The sequence below is a fragment of the Sapajus apella genome, unplaced genomic scaffold, assembly GCF_009761245.1.
Source record: "Sapajus apella isolate SASKATOON/1434 unplaced genomic scaffold, GSC_monkey_1.0 scaffold227, whole genome shotgun sequence".
In the NCBI taxonomy this organism is placed as follows: Eukaryota; Metazoa; Chordata; class Mammalia; order Primates; family Cebidae; genus Sapajus; species Sapajus apella.
In genome coordinates, this window is record NW_022437167.1 from 583,539 (window position 1) to 589,538 (window position 6,000).

General features: G+C 53.5%; 1 protein-coding gene across 3 annotated transcripts in view; it reads right to left on the reverse strand.

Moving 5' to 3' along the window:
- The window catches only part of NCAN (neurocan), a 39,668-nt gene extending 38,821 nt beyond the window's left edge, over window positions 1–847 (reverse strand). For 2 of the 3 annotated variants that reach the window (XM_032271251.1, XM_032271250.1), the window contains exon 1: window positions 731–847. The gene's annotated coding sequence lies outside the window, so the exon portion shown is untranslated. The remainder of the gene's footprint in view (window positions 1–730) is intronic. The other variant, XM_032271247.1, reaches the window with a different exon arrangement.
- Between the last annotated feature and the right edge of the window lie 5,153 nt (window positions 848–6,000).

A 6,000-nucleotide genomic window follows, 5' to 3' on the forward strand; every position in this document is an offset into this window, starting at 1 on the left:
GACCCCCAACCCACGATTCACCTGGGACACCCAGCGTGTTCCCTGGGTAAGGGACAACACCTCAACTCAAGGTCTGAGGGAACGAGGGAACAACGGGGAACCACCTTGGGATGGGGCCCCCCAGAACCTCCTCCCTGAGTCAGAACGGGGTGACCGGACCTAACCCAAAAGGACAGGGAGACAGCACGGCGCCCCTTCCTCAAGGCCGGTCGCACTCAGGGCAGACACCCTTCCACTGGACTCAGGCCGATCTGGGGGGCCCCCTCCCCAGTGCAGTCCGGCCCGGAATCCTCCATCCGCAAATTGGGAATCCCCACTTAAAATTCTGGGGTGTCTCGGCTGAGACACGGGGGTGCCCTGTTCTGGAGTCCCCCATTCAGCATCTAAGTGTCCTCTTCTCTCCAAAGTCGGGGGGGCCCCTCCCCTAGCCCTGTTTCCCATTGCTCCCTCCCCAATCCTGAGACCCAGCCCCAGCCCGGCCCCCTCCCCACCGTGGGGTTGTCTCCGTATTCCACGGACAACCTTCCCCCTAAAATGTGCATCCACCTGACATTTTCAAGCCGCCTCCCAGTTTGCGCTCCCTCTTCAACCAGGGGTTCCCCTCCCCCGCTTCAGCCCCCTCCCCACTCTGGGGGCTTCTCCCTGGTCTCAGGTCCTCTCCCTAATCCTGGGCTCTGCCTCTAATCCCTAAGTCCTTTCCCCCAACGCGTCCCCCTCACGGACCCCCCACCTGGCTCCTAGCTCGGACGCATCCCGGGGCGGCCGCCCGGCACAAAGGACGCTGCGCTCCGGCTCAGCCAGCTCCGCGCCGGGTCCAGCCCCTGCGCCCTGCGCTCCGCTCGCCCCAGCGCCGCCTCAGTGCTTATAAAGGGGCCGCGAGGCCGCTCTGCGCATGCGCCCCCGTCAGCCAAGGCCTCCGGCTGCGCGAGGGAGGGGGCTGCCCCGGCCTAAAATCCCCACCCCCGCCCACTTTTTGGACACTCACCGCACCCAGGAGAAGACTGCACTGACTCCCCTCCCATTCTCTTCGCCCCGGGAACCGCCTTAAACCTTCCCAATACGCCCAGGATGAGGCTGTCCCATTTTACAGGTGGGGAAACTGAGCCCCAAGGAGGCAAAGTTGCTTCCCAAGGTCACGCACAGAGGCAGAGCTGCGATTCGAACCTCGCCCTGCCTGACTCTCCAGGGCTCACGTTCAAAGCAGTTTTGGTTACAATTACTGGTTTACCCCATTTACAGAGAGGAAACTGAGGCACACACAATACGGGGAGACTCCTTGCTCACAGCTGGTAAGAGGCACGCAGGGTGACAGCCCAGGTGTGTAACACCCGGGAGCTGTTTCCAGCATTTCTAGCCAGATCGTATCCTTCATTCAGTCACCTTTGTCCAATCAGCATTTATGGAGTACCATGGACTGGGTACTGCTGTTAACACAGGAAGAATTTTGCATTTTGCAGAGGCATAGGCGTGTCCCTGTCGTGACACCCCAATCTTTTTTTAAATTTAATTTAATTTAGCTTTTTATTTTTGAGACGGAGTCTCGCTCTGTTGCCCCGGCTGTAGTGCAGTGGTGCGATCTCCCGCGTTCAAGCCATTCTCCTGCGTCAGCCTCCTGAGTAGCTGGGTCTACAAGCCCCTGCCACCACAGCCTGGCTAATTTTTTTTTTTAAGTCAGAGTCTTGCTCTGTCACCCAGGCCAGAGTACAGTGGTGCAATTTTGGCTCGCTGCAACCTCCACCTGCTGGACTCAAGCAATTCTCTTGCCTCAGCCTCCGGATTAGCTGGGATTACAGGCACCTGCCATCACACCCAGCTAGTTTGTGTATTTTCAGTAGAGACGAGGTTTCACCATGTTGGCCAGGCTGGTCTCGAACTCCTCATCTCAAATGATCTGCCTGCCTCAGCCTCCCAAATTGCTGGGATTATAGACAAGAGCCACCTGGAGGTCCCAATATATAAAAACCTAGATCCAAGGCTGGGTGTGGTGGCTCACACCTGCAATCCCAGCACTTTGGGAGGCTGAGGTGGAAGGATTCCATGAGCTTAAGAGTTTGAGACCCAGACTCAGGAGTCTGGGCAACATGGCAAAAACCTTTCTCTACAAAAGAAAAATACATAAATTAGCTGGACAGGGTGGACACGCGCCTGTAGTTCCAGCTACTCAGGGTCCTGAAGCAGGAGGATCCCCGGAGTCCAGGAGGTCGAAGCTGCAGTGAGCTGCGCTCATGCCATTGCACTCTAGCCTGGGTGACAGAGCAAGACTCCATCTCTAAAATAAATATGTAAATAAGCCTAGACCCATACAATGGAATATTAGCCATAAAAAGGAATGAAGAACTGATGAATGCTACAATATGGATGAACCTTGAAAACATGATGCTGAGTGAAAGAAGAAAGACACAGAAGGCCAAATAGTGCATGACTCCATTTGTAGAAATGTCCAGTCGTATTGGGCACAGTGGCTCATGCTGTAATCCCAGCACTTTGGGAGGCTGAAGTGGGAGGCTCCCTTGAGGCCAGGAGTTCGAGACCAGCCTGGGCAACAAAGGGAGACTCCTTTGTCTCTACAAAAAAAAAAAAAAAAAAAAAAATTACCCGGGCATGGTGGTGGATGCCTGTAGTCCCAGCTAGATGGGAGGCTGAGGCAGGAAGATCTCTTGAGCCTAGGAGGTCAAGGCTGCAGTGAGCCATGTTTTTGCTACTGCACTCCAGGCTGAGTGAGAAAACTCTGCCAAAAAACAAGAAAGAAAGAAATAGAGAGAGAGAGAGAGAGAGAGAGAGAGAGAGAGAAAAGAAAAAGAAAGGAAGGAAGGAAAGAGAAGGGAAGAAAGAAAAGAGAAAGAAAGAGAAAGGAAGGAAAGAAAGAAAGAGAAAAAGGGAGGGAGAGAGAGAGAAAGAAAGGAAGGAAGGAAGGAAGAAAAGTTCAGATCAGGCAAATAGGAAGCAGATTAGTGGCTGGGGGAGGGGAAATCGGGAGTGACTGCCGATGGGGACCAGGTCTTCTCTTAGGGTGATGAAAATGTTCTGGACCTAGAGGTAATGGTTGGACAATAATGTGAATGTACTTAACGCCACTGAATTGCACACTTTATTTTATTTATTTATTCTTTTGAGACAGCCTCACTCTGTTGACCAGGCTGGAGTACAGTGGCATGATCGCAGCTCACTGCAACCTCTGCCCCCAGATTTCAAGTGATTCTCCTGCCTCATCCTCCCGAGTAGCTGGAATTGCAGGTGCGCCACCATGCCTGACTAATTTTTGTATTTTTAGTGGAGACAGGGTTTCACCATGTTGGCCAGGCTGGTTTTGAACTCCTGACTTCAAGCGATCCACCCTCCTTGGCCTCCCAAAGTGCTGGGATTACAGGTGTGAGCCACTGCACCTGGCCTTGAATTGTACACTTTAAGATGGTGAATTTTATGTTACATCTATTTAACCACCATAAAAAAATGGTAATAAGGTCTGGGATTCAAAACCACTCTGGCCAACATGGTGAAACCCTGTCTCTACTGAAGAAACAAAATTAGCCAGGTGTGGTGGCGGACGCCTGTATTCCCAGCTACTTGGGAGGCTGAGGCAGGAGAATCGCTTGAACCCAGGAGGTGGAGGTTGCAGTCAGCCAAGATCTGGCCACTGCGCTCCAGCCTGGGCAACAGAGCCAGACTCCATCTCAAAAAAAAAAAGAAAAGAAAAGAAGAAAGAAAGTAGGTCAAGCGTGGGGGCTCTTGCCTGTAATCTCAGTACTTTGGGAGGCCAAGGCAGGCAGATCACCTAAGAGTCAGGAGTTCAAGACCAGTCTGGACCAGCCAATATGGCGAAACCCTGTCTCTACTAAAAATACAGAACTTAGCTGGGCATGTTGGTGTGCGTCTATAATCCCAGCTACTCAGGAGGCTGAGGCAAGAGAATCGCTTGAACCTGGGAGGTGGAGGTTGCAGTGAGCCGAGACTGTGCCACTGCCTTCCAGCCTGGGTGACAGAGCGAGATTCTGTCTCAAAAAAAAAAAAAAAAAAAAAAAGATAATCAAAGAAAGGGTAGGAATGAATGAGGGATAAAGGAGGACCCCAGGGGAGCAAGGGGTAGTCCTGGGGTCCAAGATGATACGGCAGAAAGCTGCGCTGACTGTCCGACTCTGTGTCACAGAGGAGAGTTGGAGGTCAAGGATCCCAGCTGATGTGTGTGTCTGTAGGTGACAGCTGTGTCAGCAGCACCCAAACAGCGTGCGATGAGTCGTTGGTGAGCCTGGGGTGTGCTGGCGGAACGGCGTGGCTCACACGGGGGGAGATGCTGAGGGTGGTTGTGTGAGTGCATGAGAACTGAGTAGCTCAGCCTCCGCAAGTCCGGAGTTCAGACCCCCTTCCTCCCACTCGTAACGATGTAACTCTGAGTGAGCCATCTCGTCTTTCTGTGTCTCAGTTTCCCCATCTAAAATGGGGACAGGCTGGGTGCCAGTGGCTTGCACCTGTAATCCCAGCACTTTGGGAGGCAGAGGGGGGAGAATCACTTGAGCCCAGGCATTCGAGACCAGCCTGAGTAACATAGTGAGACCCCCATCCCTACAAAAAATAATTTAAAAATTAGCAGGGCATGGTGGCACACATCTGCTGTCCCAGCTACTCTGGAGGCTGAGGGGGAAGGATCACTGGAGCCCAGGAGATTGAGATTAAAACCACAGTGAGTCAAGATCTCGCCACTCTACTCTGGCCTTATTTCAAAAATAAATAAAATAAAATGGGGGTAACCTGGGCACAGTGGCTCACACTTTTAATCCCAGCACTTTGGGAGGCCGAAGTGGGCAGATCACAAGGTCAGCAGTTCGAGACCAGTCTGGCCAACATGGTGAAATGCCGTCTCTACTAAAAATACAAAACTGACCATGTGTGGTGGTGGGCGCCTGTAATCCCAGCTACCCAGGAGGCTGAAGCAGGAGAATTGCTTGAACCCAGGAGGCGGAGGGTGCAGTGAGCTGAGATCGTGCCACGGCACTCCATCCTGGGTGACTGAGTAAGATTCCATCTTGGGAAAAAATAAAATTAAAAATAAATAAAATAGGGGATAATTAATGTCCCCACATTACTAGTTGATCAGAGAATGAAATGGGAAGTAAACACACAGACCAGGGACTGCTGCTTATTTTACAGGTGCTGGGGAAACTGAGGCTCAGGAAGGATGTATATAGCGTGACTAGAGACTGGGTGGGAGCCCAGGTCTGTGGCCACAGAGCTGACCCCCAACCCCAAATACCCTCATCCCTCTGCTCCGCTTGCTTCTCCACTCCTCACTCCCCTTGCCCCCCTCCCACTGCCCCTCACTGGTGCCAGGGCTGAGCTTAGAGGGGCTGGCCTGGGGCCCGGTGGTGGGCTGTTGCCGGGGGCTTGAATGAGGCAACCTTGCCTGGGAATCTACTGGGCTCAAAGAGCTATTTATAGGCCTGGGCTGGGATTGGGCACCCCTCCCCAGCCCTGACTGCCTTCTGTGTCCCCGCCACCCCATTGGGGCCCTGGGCCAGCGGCTGCTGCCAGTGGGGGAGGGGTGGGAGAAGGGACTAGAAGACCAGAGCAGAGGCGCTGAGGGAGGCTGGACCTTCCAAGAGAGCGGAGTCTCAGGGGTGGACAGTGACTCCAAAGTGCCTCTGAACATACCCAAAGTGACACATGGGTAAGTTACACATAATGCCACCAACAACCACTGACACACACAGTCACAGCCCAGCCATACCCCAGCCACGCGAGCAGCATAGGTGGCTCACATGCACCTCACCAGGCCACACACAGGTCTCACCAACTATGCACAACAAAGCCTCACCATACACAGCCACACCCAGCCACACACAACCACACCCAGGCATGCACAACCACACCCAGCCATGCACAACCACACCCAGGCATGCACAACCACACCCAGGCATGCACAGCCACACCCAGCCATGCACAGCCACACCCAGGCATGCACAACCACGCCCAGGCATGCACAGCCACACCCAGCCATGCACAACCACA